The following is a 19,207-nucleotide window of genomic DNA, read 5'->3' as shown; positions in this document are numbered from 1 at the left end:
ACCTCCACTATCGACACCGGAACTTCCGGTGCTGAGAAGGCTCCAAGGCTCGGGGAAAGCGGTTGAGGCCTGGCGCCCCGCCCCTTCGGGATCATTTGTCGGGCCGCCTCCGCAACCCTCCGCCCCGCTCACCAGGTCCTGCTGGTTGCAAACTTTGCGACCCCATGCCCACCCCATCTCCTCCGGCCCTAGTTCCTCCGTACCCCCGCCGTCCCTGCCACTCTGTTTCGTCCCCTGGATATCGGTGTCCGGCAGGGCCTGGGCGGACAAGCCCTGCGTGCGGTCGGTGCAGGGCAGGTGACTGTACCGGCAAGCGCCCTAGTCTCCAGGTCCAAGACCCTACCGGTTTGTAGAGTTTGGTCGGCCGAACTCTTGCCCACCGGTTTTCATACGGTCTTCCTAGCAACTCGGGAAATGCGGAGCAAATGCTTCCCTTTTTTTTTTTTTTTTAAAGAGGACACTGACGCTGCTGAGAAATTCAGTGGCTTCTCTGAGGTTGGAAACCGACAGATCCTGGTTTTGTGGGAACTAAAGCTCATACAACTGGTGGGGCCCTCGTTAAAAAAATGTTATGAGCAGAAAGATAGGGAAGTGAATATGTATTTAGAATGAAAAAGAAATCACGATATTTTCAAAAGTTAAAATCCACAGACATCACACAACCATAAGATTTTTATGAACTGCCTGACGACGTCTACAGGGCGTCCAAAAGTCCAGAAACATCATTATTTTATTTTACCTTTTTAAAGATAGAAAATGCCCTTGACGATATTATGTATATTTACTTGTGTTTCTAGACTTATGGGTACCATTTATGATCATTTTCCCCCATTTTTTGGTTGCATACTTTCAATCACCTATTCTTATGACAATTATTTAGTAATATTTTTCTACAAAGAAAATATGTTGGTCTTTTTTACCACGATGATAAAAAAATTAGTTTTTTTTACTATTGTTTATAATCTTCAGCCGCATAATACATTACTGACGTTAGTGTGTACTTTTTTAGGATTATTGTCAAATTTGGAAAAACCCATACGAAATTTCTGTCATATATGAGCTACATTATTTCAGGGCCGTTTGGCTGCTTCAATGGCAATTTTGTGTATGGCTTTTACCGAATTCTCAGCATTTGGGAGGCAAAATTTGCTACCTTAAGAGGAGATCCACTAAGATGAAAAAAACATGTGACTTCACATATAGGCAGACTCACTATGGCTCAACTACAGGTATGTGTCCCATAAACACAGGAATTCTAATATATTTTATTTACCATGATTCACATAAACAGGTATGGTGCATTTATAATAGTATATGTGACATTATTAGTTCCTGATGAGTGAGCATTTTAGAGCAGGCGTTGAGGAAACTGATCCCTCCACTTATCATTTTTTACTTCTGATAGTTGGTAGGATTTTCTATGGACTAATTTCTTTTTCTTTCAAATACTGTTTCTCCTCTACTACCAATGTATTTCTTGTGCCAGGCATCACAGAGCTCCATTGCCCTCTGGCTCTGCACCTTTGTGACATGGTGCTGGCTGAGTTGGCATAATGGGCAGCAGGTGTATTCCAGAAAGCCATTCCTACACCCACAGTGAGCAATAATTTAACAGTATGCGGAAATGACTGCAAACCACTTAAGTGCATGCCACTAAACCCACATTAAATGTAATCCTAATTCAAATATTGTCCCCTTAGCCAGATCCCAAAAAAGCCCGTGGCCATTCCTACACCACTTAATGCAGAAGAGGAGCCATAGAAGGAAGTCAGAAGCCAAGAGACAGTGGTCTTAAATATCTTATTTTAGAAACTTTTACAGAAACATTTACCATATACTGCCAGGGCTCTTCCGAGGGCCTTGGAAGGGAGCTGTGTAAGTGAGGGACCCTAAAGCCTAAGTTTCATTAATTCAAGGTAAACCCACTTCTAATTGTAGGGAACTCAAAACTAATTCTACTACTCCAAGCCAAATGATTTTTCCCGCTTGGCTTCCATCTTTAGATTGAGCTTTAATTACTTTTAAAATATGTATATTACAAGGCCTAACCTCTAAGAAGTCATAAATATATTACCTTGCTGTGTCTTGCGTGGTGTTCTGCCTTTAGTATTCAATAACTTTTGGGGATGTTAATGAGATGGGTAAATACAGGTCTATTTCATGGAATTACAGATTCTGTTCTCCAAGTTTTCTACAATAAGCATTTCTTTTGTAATCAGAAAAAGACATTTTTAAAAACAGTATATTAAAATCTATAGAATACACCTGAGAAGATGGACAGGTAAAATATGATAAATAATCATTATTGACATTTTGTATTGTTTTGGAATTTAAAATGTTGAATATTCTTGAAAAATCTGCATATCCTCCAGATTAAACATTTAAAACTTTTCCAAACAGAACCATCAAGGAATGTTCTGTAGGTAGTTACTCTTGATGACCTAAATAGATTAGGGAATGTAACTTCCCTTAAACAATTCTTTGTGGGAAATGAGTTCCAGACATTCCCTCAAATAAGAGGTCAAACTTTAATGTGCATGAAAATCACCTGATGGTCTTGTTAAACTGCAGATTCTGACTCAGGAGGGAGTCTGGAGAGAGACCTGAGAGTCTACATTTCTGATAAGCTTTCTGGACTGATGCTGCTATTTATAGACCACATTTTGAATGGCAAGAATCTAGGAAACTTTTTTGAAGCTATATTGAGATATAATTGATATCCAATAAACTGCAAATACTCATACAATTCGATGGGTTTTGACATACACATATACCTGTAAAACCATTACCACAATCAAGATAACAAACATATCTATCACCCCTTCTGCAATCTCTCCTTCTCCCCAGATTTTTAGATATTTGTTATAATGTGCTGTCACAGTAGAATCTGACTTCAATAAAGAGTTCAGAGAAACTACCTGTACTTCCATACTTCTGTCTTTTCTATGTGAGGAAGTACACAGAGTTAACTAGATGGCACATTATCTGAAACTTTTCAACTATCTTCCCCAAGTCTCTTTTTTACACAAGAGAGTACTTTTCAACCAATCATGTTTGTCATGTGAATTTCAGTTAAGCTTCATTCCATTTAATCATTTGTCAGATGAAAAATTACCATTTTTGAAATGCTTTCTGAAGTTTCTTTCCTAAAATCAATCTTTCTCTTTGTTCTCTCCACACATTTTATCTTCTCTGTGAAATATTGTTAGATTACCAGATAGAGACTGGGTTTAATTATACATTTCCTGCTTTAACTGGTGAATTGATAATTGGTACTCAGTAAAATTTTGCAGTTTGTCTTATTTAGTAACACAGTGCATTTTTGTAGTTACTGTGTGCACCCAAAAGACAAAGGCCATGTCCCTGGACCCCTACCGTCCCTAACACAGGACAGGAGACATGGTAGGCACTTTGAATGTCTTTTGAGTGAATGAATGAAGATATAATTACATTTATTACATGCAATATCAATTCAGCTCAATGTCCATTTAAGGAGTGCCTCGTAAGCCATACACTGTAGGAAATCCAAAGGTAGGTGGCTGTGGTACCTAAAACGAAGGAATCATGGTCCAGTAGGTGAGACCATGCGAGAGGCACTATATTAGGGCCAGGCTCCCAGGAGTGGAATGCACTTATCTTGGGTAGGTTACTTCTGTTTCTTCCTTTGTAAAATGGGGATAATAATAGTATCTGCCCCTTCGGCTGGTAAGAAGACTGGTTGTGTGAGTACATGTAAAGAACTTCCTGGCACGTAGTCAGCTTTTAATAAACTTCGGCCACTGTTATAAACAATGTTCCACTATAATGTAGACGAGAACACCAGAGAGGCTCACAGGACAGAGCCCGCCCCCAGCGTCTTTTACTTGCGAGAGTTGCGAGTGTTTTCAATCGGGATTGGTTAACAGCATTTTAAAATCTGGAATTTTAATGTAAAAAAAAAATCCAGATTTCTGACTTACCTTTAAAAATTAAAAAAAATTGGTGACACTGGGTCTGGCGTTGGTGCTAGACAACAGTGAGCTGGAACTACACCTCCTTGAGGAGGGATATGCACTCTCAAGTTTGCAACAGTCCCCTCAGCCCATAGCACTGTCCTTCCTATTTATCATGGGACTGTATCCGGTGCCGTCGATCATTTTACACGAACTCCATCTATATATATTGTTACCTGCCTGGCCATTGTAGGTGTTGGTATTAGTAACTCCCTGGTATAGAAGAAAGAGAATGTCATACTGCCTGGAAGATCTGTGAATAGCTTCAGAGAAGAGAATTCTGATCGATCACCGTGCATCTTTACATTTGAGGCATGTAGAAACCCATTCTAGGTAGAAGGAATACCATTCATTTGTTATCGCCTTGAGGCTTAAGAGAGCCTGGTGTGTCTAGTTAGCCTTGGCCAGAACAGGTACTGTTAGGGGAGGCGTGACAGGAGGTGAGCCTGATGCGGTAGGCAGGGGCCAGATGTGCAGGACCTAGAAGGTAGGCCAGCAATGGTCCTGAAGGCGGGGGAGGGACACTGAAGGATTTTATGTGAGCGAGTATCATGACTCAGGCAGCGGTGACAGGAGAATGTGCAAGGGAGCCTGGCAATAAGGGGCTCAAAATGGAAGCTGCTGTCAGCCCAGGCAAAGGCAATGAGATCCTGAAGAGGAGCAGTGCAGAGAGATGAAAAGGAAGAGATGGATTCCAAACAGAGGTGCACCAGAGCTGACAGAGCAGCCAGCACAGGTAAGGGAAAGGGCTGAATCTGTCACTTACTTGGTGTGACCTTAGGCCCACTTTCTGGACCTCTATCTCTTTATCTGTAAAAAGTAGAATTGTTTCAGCCTTAGTTCCATCCCCAAATGTTGATGGTCCTAAATGAACTTATGTCTGTGGAAGGGCTTTAGAAACGATCAGATACCTGAACAGATATGATTTGTATAGCTGCTATTACTCGTTCTCTGGCCTTCGCACCCAAAACACTCTTAAGGACCACTGTCCACTATGAAATTATGTATATTTTTCAGGTTCGAAAGTAAAAATGAGTCTAATCAAAGAAATCAAAGACTTACATTAATTTATATTTTTTTTAAAAAAACAAGCGTCCCGTAATCTCATTACTGAGATCTAACGGTAACAATGTGGGATACGTTCTTCTGTGTGTCTTGCAAATACGAATATTAATGTAATAATAATCCTGAAAATTATTGTTAAGTAATACCCTCCACTTACAGAAAAAAAGAGATGAAAAGTTTAGGAAAGGAGGCCCCAGACTCCAAGGATTTGTTCAAAAGATGCTCCTAGACTAACGCTTAAGCTTCAGGGCCCCTCAGCCCCACCTGCTGGCCGGAGGTGGTAGCGCAGCCCCAGACGGGTTCAGTCTCTACGCTCGGTGCTCCTGGGACTGACAGACTCACCTCCGCATCTGCTGCCCAGTGGCCACCTCCTGGGTGGGAGAAGAGAGATGGGGGAAAATGAGGGAACAGCCGCTGAGGCCCCGACTGGGAGCTGCAGAGACAGGACAAAAGCTGGGGCTCTGGGCGGCTCTGCCCCAGGCAGGACAGTGTGGATGATGAAACTTTTCTAAATGATAGATGTAAAAACCAAAATTCAATTAGACATGCCAGCGGAAAGACTGAATTATATATACATTCTCTCAATAGAAAATTAAATTACAAAATCGTTATCATATGGAGACCAAGGAGTATGCAGCCAAAAAATATAGGAAGAAAAATAGGCATAGTGAAGTGTCAGGAAATCAAATAATAATAATAGTTGTTATTATCACTGTGTCCTTTGAATTTCGTCATACTAGTCAGCTTTTTTAACATTTGTGACTCATTACATTTTCTTTTCTCATTCTAAATAAACATTCACTTTTGTACCTAATTTTCTATTCTTTTTCTTAAAGAACTCCCCCCCACACCCCCCAGTAATTTAATAAGCTTTGGGCCCCACAAATTCTAAATATGCCCTCGATTAGGTATACTTGAGGGCTGCTTTTGAAAGAGCACAGAACCAAAGCGGAAGACCCGGTAGAGATGGCTTGGCCACTCACTGGTCCTGTGTCGGGGGGCCGACCTGTGCTTCTTTCTGTTTCCAGAGCACATGCTCTCAGACAGCACAACCTTCCTCCTATACCTGAACTGTGCTTGAGCTCCCTGGCGGCCAATCTGAAGACTGACCAAGGTTTCCTGGAGGATCCCAGCTGTGGTTTGAGAGCGCTATCTTCCATGTCCTTACACAGTGCTGGGGAGCCCTGAGTTGCTCCCCAGAAAAGTGGGAGCACACCAGAAAATTGACAAGTCAAACAAATAGGAAGTTCAGCAACTGGGTCCCCAAGTGCTAACTGGATGACTAGAAAGTGTTAATACAGTTGCTTGGGAAGACTTCCTGGAGGAGGGATATTTTTGAGTCTTAATTAAAATCGGCAAAAATAAATAAAAAAAATAAAAGAAAATAAAACCAGCAAGTCACAAGAACAAGAAGTGAAGCTAAATGAGTAGGGGAGAGGGAGGCGAGCCAGGCAAACAGGTCTGTCAGGAACTGGTGATGGCTTCCATGCAGAGGAGGGCACTTCTCCACATACAAGGACTGGTCTTAATCCTCAGTGGCGTTCACAGGCCTGGCACAAAGAAAAAGCCCAATCTGTGTTTGCTGAATAACTAAAAGAGCATGCAAATATCATAGCAATATAAGGAAGTTACAAGGGACCAATTTCAGCTCACTGTCCCCATTTAAAAATGAGGACACTAAGTCACAGGTTAAGCAATGTACACAGGGCGTCGGCACACCCTTGCCCAGAGCTGGTGGAAGAGCCTCGATGGGCAACCTGGTCTGTCTGTCTGTCTGACTCCAAAGCCAAATCAAATCTCACCCGGAAGTTCTGATAGTGCCTCCAGCTCCGGTCTGCCTGTACTTCAGGAGTCTCAATGACCCGGGTGACCCTTGCATTTTATAGGCAGAATATGCACAGCTTTTCCCCCGGGGAGGCCCTGCAGAGTAAAGTCAGCTTGAGTTGCTGATGGACAGTTGGCCACCGCAAACACAGCTTCTGTGTGCAGAGCCTAAGCCACCATAAGCCATCACTTTCCCTCCTTAGAGCAGATCAAGAGTGTTCCTTGCAAGACCACGGTCCACAAACAATCCACCTCTGGAACCGCCATCCTGATAAATGGGGGGCCCTGGGGTATTAATCGTGGTCAGTGAATTTGTTTCACACATTCTATGCCTCAGGCAATTCACATGCTTTACCTTGTTTATTTCTCAAAAATCTCATGAAGTAGATATTATGAACCCATTTTACAGAAGAAGAAACAGAGGGTCAGGGAGATGTAGAATGACAGACATTATTTAAGAGAGGGTGAGCATAGTAGTACTGAGCACACCGGACCCTAGAGCCAGTCTGCGTAATTGCAGAGCCAGCCTTACCACCGTTAGCCGTGTGATCTTGAGCATGTTACACATCCACTTTGGGCCTCAGTTTCTACAGCCGCAGAGTGAGGTGGTTATAACAGTCCTTTTATTAGAACATGTGTTAACACACTTAACCACACTTAGAATAATAACTGGCACGTTAAATTCTCCATAGCTCCCTGCAGAACAGCACTGTGGGCACCTTTCAGCTGGCCAAGGCCATGACCGCACTGGTGATCACGGTCATACAAACCTCTGCTGTAGAAACCTTCTCTACAAATATAGGGCTCACATTGCAGATTTCGTAAATTTTGAAGCTGTATCCAAGGTTTAGAAAATGCATTATAGAGACAATAGACTTTTGGGAAGAGAGCGAAATTGCATAAATTGTCTGACTCAAGTTGAAGAGAAGAAAGGAAACAGAGAAACGTGGGTGTATGATGCTCACCAAACATAGTACCTACCTACCTGTTTTGGGGTAGCACCCAAACAGCATGAATTGCAAGGAAACTCGATGCGGCTGCTGTACAATTAGGTTCTGATGTCACCTGTCACGTTGCTGGTCACTGTGCCCTTCTTTGAACTAGTGAAGGAGGAAATTTTGGTCTCTGGTCAGTTTCTACTGGAGTAATAGCTTTCAAGGTGAATGTGTCAGTTTATTGGACCATTGGGAACATTTCACCAGTCACCTGTAACTGTTAGACACTAGAGTTCTTCTGCATTACTTTATTTAGAGGACGTGTTCTATAATAATGGCAAAGGAATTCATGTCGCTGTACTACAAATGCATCATAGTTTTTAAGTGTTCATATTCTTCCTTGGAAGTGCACGTAGGGCTCCCCTAGTCACTCACAGGTGGTCCCCAATATGAGCTCTATTATAATTTCCACCAAAATGTTCATATCAGAATCTAATCTAGCATTTTAATTTTAGCTGGTTTAGTTTAACTTCCTGCTTAGAATTGAAATGTCATTTATTGAAAGCAAAATATAACAAGGAAGATAACCATAAGACAAAATCCAATCTAATTTTTCTAGTAGAGAATTGATGTGAAAAGTTATATGCTAGCCCAAAGCTACAGATTCTATAGTTATTCTCTTGTGTTTGAATTTCAGTGAACTCTAGAATCTATATATGGAGTTAAAAAATGAAATAATAAATCTTTCTTATTATTTTGGTGACTGTCTCCTGGCCTCTTTGAGCATTTCATGTTGATAATTTCTTAATATCACCATCCTGCTCTCCCTTCCCGTCCCCTACATTCAAGGCACCTGAGGAGCTTTCTTTGGCCTGAAGGATTTTGAGTAAACTATGTCCTTCTGCCTTCCTAAGGTGGCTGAGGAAAATTCCTATGGAGCAAATCGGGGCGAACGCTATCCAACATTAAGCAGAAACTTAGTGAAAATATGAGGAAAGATTTGAAAGAGGAGAAAAAATAGTCGATATTTAACTAGTTCCATGAGTTTTTAGAGGGATAATTTTTAAAAATTAGGGTGTAAGGGAAATAAATGATTTCCACTTAAGGAAATGCAGCATCACGCATTTAATTGCAAAATGTATTTGTTTTCCAACTTCTTGACATTTGAGCATTAAAAGCAGTTGTTGATCACCTCTCACAAAAAAATTAACTGAGACAATCTGTCCTGTAATAAATATTCTTTTTCTAAATACTATTTATAAACTTTAAATGAAAAAATGACCTTGAAGAGGGTAAAGAGCCACATGTATAAAATACACAGACAGTTTAGGACTTTTTCCCTGGCCTGTTTGAAATGACAAGCCTCACTGAAAATCTATTTTGACAGAATCTTGAGGTATCAGTCAATCCGTTGTGTGATCAGTATGTGTGATTTTCTGTTATTGTTTTAAATGTTCTTTGGTTGTTCTCAGTTCCCAAGATATATTTTATTGTGCTAAGACGTACAAAGCAATTTATCTTACCAGATGAGGCTCAGGCATTATATTTGTCTCAGAAACAGTCTCTCTGTCTGTTTAAATTAACATCTAATTATTTCTCCAAGGCTGGAAAAAAGTATTTCAGCACAGTGAGGAGTATGTGGTTTCTGTGAACTGATAGCTGAGTTGATTTATACCACGTACCAATTTTTAACTATAAATACAATTTGGAGGTGATAATAAATGACTCATGTTAACAAGAATGCAATAAGGTGAGAGTAAGATAGATACACACACACACACGCGTGCGCGCGCACACACACGCGCGCACACACACACACACACACACACACACGAATAAAATAGGTGCTTCTTGGAACAAGAGTCTGATAAACATTTTTTGCCCTGAAGATGATCTTCTCATTGAATAGAGAGGAAATGCACCAGGTGACCAGGACCAACCACAGAGACAAACTAAAAACAGTTTAGGAGAACATACTTTATCCTTTTGTTTTATTTGTTACGAATAAAGAGAGCCTGATGTTTCTCATTTCCTCTTGCATCTTAGAACCAATGGAAAAAGGATAGCATCTGTGCGAATATATGCAGTGGTAATTTTGGCCTGTCTAACTCCCAAATATGCAGACTCTAAGGAAACATAGCTCCCTTTTAAAATAACATAAAGGAGGAATCTTTCTCTGTGAAATGAAAAAAAAAAAATTCTCCGTAAATGTCAGCTGTCTTATTATTACTATTTTTACAGAAGCCTTCCGGATTCCTGAGTCAACAAGGGGGTAAGAAAGACCCTGTCACCAAACCTCCAAAACGTAGTGACAAAGCCCAGTCTCCCCAACCCCCATCTGAGCTGCTGTAGGTAAAGCCACTTCTGGAAACCAAACCATGCACAAGAATAAAAGGCATTCTTTCCCTCTCCAGGACCTGCCATAAAACTATCAGAGACAAAACCTAGGTTGATTTTTTTAAAACTGTGAGTATATGTTCATTGTAGAAAATTTTGTCAACACAGATTAATATAAAGAAAAATAATCTTGCAGAACTCTGCCGTGGGGAGAGCAGGTATAACTCCAGGTTCCGCCTAGGGGCTTAGCGTTGTTTCCTAATGGTGAGGATGCAGCCCAGCAGAGACTGCTATTTGAGAGACAAAGTCACCTCCCCATTCTCTTGGCTTTGCCTGGGGCTGGCCAGGCGAGGATGAGAATCTGGTCTCTTGATGAGGGGTGCAGAGAGCCCCTTAAAAGAGTACCAAGATATAGGCACGGGAAGGTTTATTGCAACAGTGTTTATAATAGAAAAAGAAAAATAGTAGCAATTGAAGTGCCCGGCAATAAGGGACAAGGGACATACATAATGGTCCCATGCAGTGGAGTTAGTAGCTGTTAATAAAGATGCCTCAATATGGAGAGATCTCAAAAATATGTTACTATGTTACAAAAGCAAGGTGAAGGGCCATGTTTATAGTATGGTCCTTTTTGAGTTAAAACATTTATATAGCTGAAGAAATCAATTTATATGGGATATATGAGGGAGTCTTTAACTTTCATTTTTTACCATTTGGTACTGTTTGAATTTTGTAACTTAGGACGTTATTTTTTAAATGTCACTGAGGATTATCTGGGAAGGAAGATTATGACTAATTTAAAAATCTTTCTATTGTGTATTCTTGTGTTAAAAATACACGAGTCTTCTATTCTTGTATTAAAATAACCTATTCTTGTATTTTAAAAATTAATCTTTTTTCAAAGCCTATCGTAGGAATTTTTGAGGTGGCAGCTGTTACCTCGACTCCTGCCCCTCGTAGTACCCGGCACATAGTAGATAGCGAATAAACGTTTATTCTTCAACAGATGAATTAATTTGGTGAACAAGTTAGAAGAATTTCTTTCTGATCTTTATTTCCCTTCCGAGAACTTTTTTTTAAATTAAATTCACGGCACCAGTAGAGCTCAGCCCCTCGAACCCTCCCACAATCTCTGAAGAGCAGATTAAGTGACAGGTCATTGCAACTGTCACCTTCGCAGACTTCCTCTTCTACCCCAAAATTCAACTGTTTTCATACATTCATTTATGAAATGTTTATTGGTCATTTACTACATGCAGAGGACAGAGCAAGGGGCTGGTGTTAACTTCCCCCAATTGTTGTTAGAGTCAAGCTATTCATTCAGCAAATATTTCCAGGTGCAGGGGCTAAAGGGGTGTGCAAAACAGACACTCCGTGCCCTGATGGCCCCGGAGGTTCAGGTGCCATGGATCTCAGACCCCAAGCCTCTTCATAAAACGGATCCTTTTTAGTATCCCTTTTCCTATCTGAAAGAAATCCATAGATAAAACAGCATATCTACATGATCATCTTTTAAAATGTCTTAAATGTAATATAAAAAAGAAAATTTGAGGAAAGTGATTAATAACAAAACTGTGGGTGTTTGTGAGCATGATTTTTAGGACAATAATGAAGCGATCAGACGCCTGCATCTATACGTGGAACCACCCTGAAAACATGCGATAGATACAGGTGGCTCATGGTGTTGCAGTTGGTGATAAGGTTTTTGAAACTGGGAACCACTCTTAAGAAAACTTAGTTGATACGTAGATACTTCCCTGGAAATTTTACTATATATAAAACTCTGCACAAATTCCCTATGTTTATTTGTAAAATTCAGGTCAGTGCTCAGATAATTACGGACTGGCCTTTTGTCTTCTTCATGATTATCCAGCGGAACACGGGAAGTTGCAGGACATCTTGTACCCCTGGCCCCACCCACAGATCACCAGGCTCTTGTCCCTAAAGCAGAGAAAAGCAGGGAAAAGCCTCAAGGGGAGACAGGGCACCGTAAGAACGCTAGGCCCAGGGGCAGCCATGCAAGGCCTCGGAGGCGGTCACTCTGAAGAGTCAGAACCCAGTCACACTGCTTATCTTCAAACAGCAGGAAGTCCCGACACCCAGGAAAAATGTGGTGTGCAGAGCCCAGAACGGGGACTAGGGGGTTGGCTTTCGAGGTGTCAGACAGCAGGATTCTGGCTGGGGCAGATAGAAAGGTGATAATCAAATAACACCCCTATTATAAAGGACCTTAAAATAAGTATCGAGAGTGTGCCAGCTATGCCTTCCCCATGGCCCAGGACTGCGTGCTGGGTTATGTCTACTTATTTTTTAAAAATGAACAATTTTTAAGCTGCCCAGGAAGCAGGGCTATGTGTCAGGATGTGGAACAGGGCGTGAGTCCCAGAGGACATGCCCATAATCAGAAGCCAGGCAGTGGGACCAGGAAATGTTCTCTTCTTATGATTTTTATTCCTTACGAATTTTAGTTATTAATCCTTACTAATATTATTCACAGTTAATACATTTCAATATAGGATGTATTTTAATTACTATAAAAAATAAATATATAACTGTAATATAATCCCTAATATTATTTATAAATATCACCAATAACTCATATGAATTCTTAATAAAGGACTATCCTTTATTTCTTATTAACTTCATTCTAATATATTTACTTTTTAGTTAATCTCAAAATAACACATATTTGTGATAAAAAAAATATTCGCATGGCACTATAGGGTATTAGGTGAGAAGTATAATTCTCCTTCTTCACCCTTAAACTCCCCAGTCTCACTTCCCAAGGTAAGAATTTCTCATGTATCCTTTCCTGAAGTTTTTTTTCTGTAAATATATGCAAATACACACATGTATATACAGCGCAGAGCCTTTTGAAACATACAAATGTGCTTACAGCATACATCTTGCTTGACAATTGGCTTTTTTCATTTCACTATTTCATCAGGGACCTCTTTTTTGGTTTCCTTTGCATCAATGTACCCCAGTTTATTTAACCAGGGAGTAGGCGCCCTCTAGAACCTCGGGGAGTGGAGGGCACGGCAAACGTGACATGATGAACTGACCCATGCCGGGGTCTCTCAGGCACACCTGGGGAGGGGCAGAGGGGCCAGGTCCCAGGAGGGGTCGTGCTGTGTGATTATCTCTCCTCCCAGTGCACGCTAGGGAAGGGTTTGAATCACGGAGTTGGAAGGGACCTAGGAGTCCAGTGCCCACACTCTGTGGGTGAGTGGTTAAGGGTTGACCCAAGACACTGCCAGCTGGTAGAAGAACCCATACTTGACCCAAAGTCCCCTCAGCCCAGCTGACTTACCAGCCCTTCCCTGTGGTATCAGCCCCTTGCTGCCTTACCCCGCAACCATCCAGCCTCCCATCAGAGAAAGATGGATTCTCTCGGTCTGGGAAGAGCTTGGAATTTGAAAACCGCTGGCGGGGGACCTCCCCTTGTGCCTATCTGAGAATTTGGGGGTCAGGGCAGCAAGTGGCCTCTGAGGTAGTTTCTTTGGAGAGTAAATATATCTGACTGACAGATTTTTAAAACAATGTTTATTGGATTATTTCCCCCCTCCCCCAAATTAAATAAGTGAGTACAATCTAAAATCTCATTATCTAAAAATGAGCAGAGTTAATATTTTGATGTCCCTCCAGAAGCTTTTCTGTGAATATAGGTGTATTTTCTTTTATTTTTAGAAAATGGTGTATTTTCCATATCCTTTTGTTCTGTAGCTTGCCTTCCCTGTCAGCACTATATCATTTTCTTACGACAGTAAATATTATTTTATAACACAATTTTTAATGATTGGATAACACTCTATCTTATGAATGTTATCCTAATCCACCCAAGCAGCCCTCTACGAGAGCTGGTTTATAATCACATCAGCTGTAGAGGGGTCGTGTTCCCAACCAGCACACCTTCCCTTACACCTCCTCTGTGTCCAGCACGTGCTGAGGGGAAGGTGGAAGTGTGGGTCTCAGCGCTCGCTCTCAGGAAGCCAACTATCTGCAAACAGACCACGAATGACAAGAGACCACGTGTCGCCATGCTGGGAGACTGTAAGTGTGCCAGAGCTGAGAGAAGGGTGTGGTGTGGCCTTGTCATAGTGAGGAGGTTAGACTGTGGTATCAGGCAGACATGGGTTCAAGTCCAGGCTTGGCCACTAAGAGCTTGAGTAAGGGGGTCTTGACTAAGTCATTTGGTCCCGTCACCAAAGCCTCGGTGTCTTCATCTGTAAAATAAATGGTGATAACTGTACAATAGGATACTATCCAACCATAAAAAAGTAATTACTGATACCTGCCTGCCACAACATTAGATAAACCTCAAAAATACTACACAAGTCAAAGAAGCGAGGCACAAAAGGTCACACGTCGGATGATTCCATTTGTATGAAATATCGAGAATAGACAAATCCATAAAGAAAGAGATTGGTGGTTGCTAGAGGCTGGGGGAGGGGAAGAATTAGTCAGTGCTTAATGGGCCCGGGGTCTGCTTTGGGGTTGATGAAATTGTTTGGAACTAGATAGAGGTGATAGTTATACACTATTCTGGAGATACTAAATGTCACCGTACTGCATACTTTGAAATGGTTAATTTTATTTTATGTGATTTCATCTCCATAAAATCAATGGTGGCAATAATCATGACAATACTTAACCACACAGGGCGGCGGCTGTGAGGTTAAATGAGAGGAAGAAGTCAATTAGTGTCAGCTATTGAGACAAAGACCTTCCTCTGAGCAGAGCTTCCCAGGGCTCCCATCTCCCAGTAAAAGCCAAAGTCAGGACACCATCAACAGGGCCCCCGCTCAGGCTGGGAGCGCTGCCCCCCTGGCCTGTTCTCTGGCCGCTGGCCCCTGCCTCCCACACTGGACTAGCTGTTCCTGCACCGGTCAGACACAGCCCCGGCCCAGGCCCTTCACGTTTTCCCCCCCAGACACCCACAGCCGTCACCCTGGAGTATCTGTTCCATGTCACCTTCTCACGCAGGCTACTCTGACCGTCCTACTTAAACGCGCCATCTCCATCTCTTTCCGCATCCTCTGTCTCTTGTTCTTTATGCCACTCCTAACAAGCTATGTAACATACCAGACCAAATTCCTGTATCATCCATCACTTATTTGGTTTCTTCTCTGTCTCCTCGCAATCAGAATGTGAACACCACGGAGCCCGGGATTTTTGTGGTTTGAGTCATCACCATGTTCCTAGTGCCTGGGACAGGCTACTCCAGAAATACCTCTGAATGGTCAGCTCCGGAAGCCAGGCCGTCTTAAGTGAAATTCAATAATGGAGGGGGCTAGGGCCAGAGAGGGTGTCGGAGGCTCACTGAGGGACCTGGGGGACTTGGAAATTCTAAACTTTTGGGCAAGGACACTGGACAGGGCAGGAGGGAGGGCACACTGATCAGAAGGCAGGCTGAAGCAGAGCCGGGAACATTTGTTTTGTCCTTAATTGGATGTCTTAGGAACGGGTTATTATCTCAAGACTCAGTCCCTTTGAGGTTCGTATGGAGGGAACAATCTAATTCCAAGATACTCCTAGGTGGCTGAAAGTGGACAGGGGGCACTCTGAGGACAGCTGCTCTGGCTTTCCCACGGTCTCCAGTGGAGTGTCAGGAGCCCGCAGGGGTCTGGAGGTGTGGGCAGACCCCTTCCCACCACACACAAGCTGTGGGATCTCGGGCTGGTCATCTGCCTTCTCAGAGCCTCAGTTTTCCCACCTGTAAAATGGGAGGAAAGGCACTCAAAGAGTGGATTACTGGGCATTAATCAAGGTAATAAGGGCTGAGCATCTAGAAAAGTGCCTGGCTCAGCATGGACACACCGTCCTCCTTCGAAAGGGCTGAAGAGGGTTTAAATGTGTTGTACTGAGTCACCGTTGTTTTCTAAGTAGATGTGTAGGAGAGCTAAGACTCATGAGGTTTGTAATGTGAATGTACATGAAGTATACTCTTGGTCAAGTCCATGAAAAGATTTTGTAACAAAAGCCTTCTAATGTACAATTGAGAATCCTGTGTCCTAACAGTTGTGACTAGCAGTCAGATGAAAACATGGCGGGATCTCCCAACAGAGAGGTAGAAATGAGGGCTGCTGCCTGGGCAGTCGAGGGCCGCCTTCAGTGTGCCAGGCCTTGTCATGTGATATGACGTGTAACTTGGACATGACTCAGGGCCTGCTACAGAATCTCAGACGTGGAGGTGGGGGCAATTCTGGATCAGAGAGCGGGGCAAGCAGTGATCCTAACAGCGTGAGGGAGCAGGTGCCAAAGAACTTGGTACTGATAAAAAACCCACTGGATGTTTGGCTGCCTCTGCTCGTCACCTCTGTCCCTACAACTCCCTTAGCTGTCTGGGGCAGGTGGCCTGAGCACTACTCTTAGTCAGGAAGTCCCTGCACAGTGTGTGGGAAGAGGCCCTGGGGGCCTCTCCTCTCTGAAGTGGCTTCTGTGTTCAAGAAACAATTATTTATGACACTTAAAGATGGAAAGGCAGACTTCATTCAGGACTGTTTTGATAGCTATAGGGACCACTGGACTTTGCACAGAGGAAGAAAGATCACTCTCAACTCCATATACAGCAGGAGCAGGTGGGATTATACAGCCAGGGAGCAGGGTGTGGGTCAGTGGATGGAAAATTTCTAAGAGATAATTACAAAAATTGCATTAAAATTACTAAAAGTACATTGGGGTAAGCGGGGATTCTGGCTAAACGGAGGATTAGGATTCTTGCTGAAGACAGGCCAGGGTGCTCAGATGTCACCTGGGGGGAGGGGGCGGGGAACCTGATCATATATTGAGGGTGTGTGTGTGTGTGGGGGGGATTCACTAAAACTGGATTTTATAAGGAAGCACACAGATGACTCTAGGAGAAGGTTCAGTAGCCCGACTAGTTTGGTCAAGCAGAGAATCCTTGTCACCCTCAGGTACCACAGGGTTCCTCTCTGCACCCAGGGTCCTGGGGCATATCCAGCGCTCCATCATGGGTCTCGGTGAGATTCTGAAACCAATGCCCTTCCAAGTCTACCCCGGGTGGTACAAGAGTGTCCGCTTGGAGTCTGGGGGTCGAGGGAGGCGGAGGAGCCGGACGAGAGGTTTAAACCCCGCCCTCTTCCCATGATTTGTGGCGGTGCTGGCTCCTCCCCTCCGCCGGCAGCGGGCCTTCAGGTCCACTGTTTCCACCACGGACGGTCAAAACGAAGAGACTGAAACTCAAGACAGCCCGATGAAGGCTATCTACTGGCAGCTCCATTATTTTAAAAATGAATTGGTCAAGGAGGAGACTAAAACCTGACTAAAAAGAGTCCAGAAAAGATTTTATATGGATTTCAGTTCTGCCATATTCTGCCTTCTAAAATACAATTGAGAAGTAGTTGGAAATAAATTAATAACAGTTCTGTATACAGAAGGTGCTCCAAAAGACGCAGATATATGGGTCCAAAGACTCGGCCATATGAACCCCCACCTTATTCCCCAGAGACTCCTCACTTGGTGGGAAAGTGCATTCTGATTCGTGAATCCCAGAATTCTATAATCCCCTGGGGGAGTTTTAAAAACTTCCAATGCAAGGTCCCATTCCCAGAGGCTCAGGTTTATTCCATTGGAGGTGCAGCTTGGAGTCAGGATTTTAAAAATCTCCCTAGGCGAAAAAGATATGCAGCCAAGTCTGGGAACCACTCCCGCATCCAGCTTCCCGCTCTACAGGCCGGGAAACTGAGGCTCGCTCTACAGGCCAGGAAACTGAGGCCCAGAGCCGGGGAAGACCTGGCCCAAGTCTTTGCCTTTCTGGCCTCCATCCGTTGGGCCCAGTTTCCTCAGCATTTTATCCCAAGACCCCCTCCTCAGGGAAATGACAGATTTTTGTCCCTGATAAGGGCCCCCAGCCCCCGCCCCCCCAGCCCTCACGCCCTAGGTGCGCTCATTGGCATGCTAATCCTCTGGGTGCTTTCACAAGTACCTGCCAGCTGACCACTTCCTCCAGCCGCTTCTCCCAGGCTTCAACAACTGGGAGAAACTCAATATGGCTCCAAGACCCCTTCATCCCATCAGCGCCTTTCATCTCAGCCTTTTAAAGGGCTGAGAAAAGTTTCAACTATCAAAGAAGGAGGCAGGAGGCAGGAGGCGGGAGGCAGGTACCACTTTTCCCATTTCACTGCTAGTAAAACTAAGGCTTCTAGGAGAAACTGTCAGTTGCCCCAGCCAAGTCCTCAGGTCCCTCTTGAGAAAAATCGGTTGGCAGGACCCTGCTGGGGCTGAAAGAAACCCCACGGGGAGTCTCTTACATGGACGCCCTGCTGTGTCCTCTGTGTCTCAGTATAGGTGCCATGAGCCTCACCTTCACCCCCTCAGGAGCTCACGCCTGGCTACTCCTGCAACCACTGCCTGCATAGCCACCATGTGAGCCGGTCCCAGAGTTCAGTACACACCTGGGCCCCGCCCACCAGGAGCTCACAGGCCAGATGGGAGACAAGACGAGCACACCTGAAACAACAGACTTTGCAAAGCAGTGAGACGTGACAGACAAGCAGTATGGGTACCTCCCAGGAGCCTGGCCAGCTGGAGGCCATAGAGGGCGGGAGGGGGTGTGGATGGAGCCAAAGAGAGCACACGTGGTCCCTCCACCTCGCCCAAGCAGCAGCGCCACGAATCATGTAGAACTATGAACAGGATGCTCCACGGGCAGCATTCTGGGATGTATTCATTACCACACACGCGTCAGCCTTGCCCTTGGCCTGGGCTAGCCAGCTTTAAAAGCCCTTTCCTAGGTAAACTCTGCTCCCTGAAGGCACATTCTGCAGATGAGAAAACCAAAGCTCAGAGAGGGTAAGAGACTTGCCCGAGGTCCAACAACTGACAAGGTACTAAAGTGAAGACCAGTTCAAACTTTGCACCACACCCGGCCTTGCAGGCTTGACCCAGAGAGGGCAGGGACCACCTGAGCCCCTGTAGTATGCCAGCAGCAGAGGCACCCTGAACCCTACGTGTTTACTGTGTGAAAAGCTCACGGAGCCTCTATTACATACCAGATAAGGGGCTGGTGTTGGGGGAGCAGAGAACAAGTCA

General features: G+C 43.8%; 1 long non-coding RNA gene across 1 annotated transcript; it reads right to left on the bottom strand.

Moving 5' to 3' along the window:
- Positions 1-13,924: 13,924 nt before the first annotated feature.
- LOC120619118 (uncharacterized) lies at positions 13,925-15,755 on the bottom strand. The gene is made up of 2 exons (XR_005657363.1): positions 15,239-15,755; positions 13,925-14,379 (listed from the first exon to the last, which is right to left on the bottom strand). It is a non-coding gene; the product is annotated as an uncharacterized LOC120619118 (long non-coding RNA).
- Between the last annotated feature and the right edge of the window lie 3,452 nt (positions 15,756-19,207).

The sequence above is a fragment of the Pteropus medius genome, unplaced genomic scaffold (genome assembly GCF_902729225.1).
Source record: "Pteropus medius unplaced genomic scaffold, Ma_sr-lr_union100, whole genome shotgun sequence".
In the NCBI taxonomy this organism is placed as follows: domain Eukaryota; kingdom Metazoa; phylum Chordata; class Mammalia; order Chiroptera; family Pteropodidae; genus Pteropus; species Pteropus medius.
Note: the sequence above shows the minus strand (reverse complement) of the source record. Positions and strands in the feature narration are given on the sequence as shown.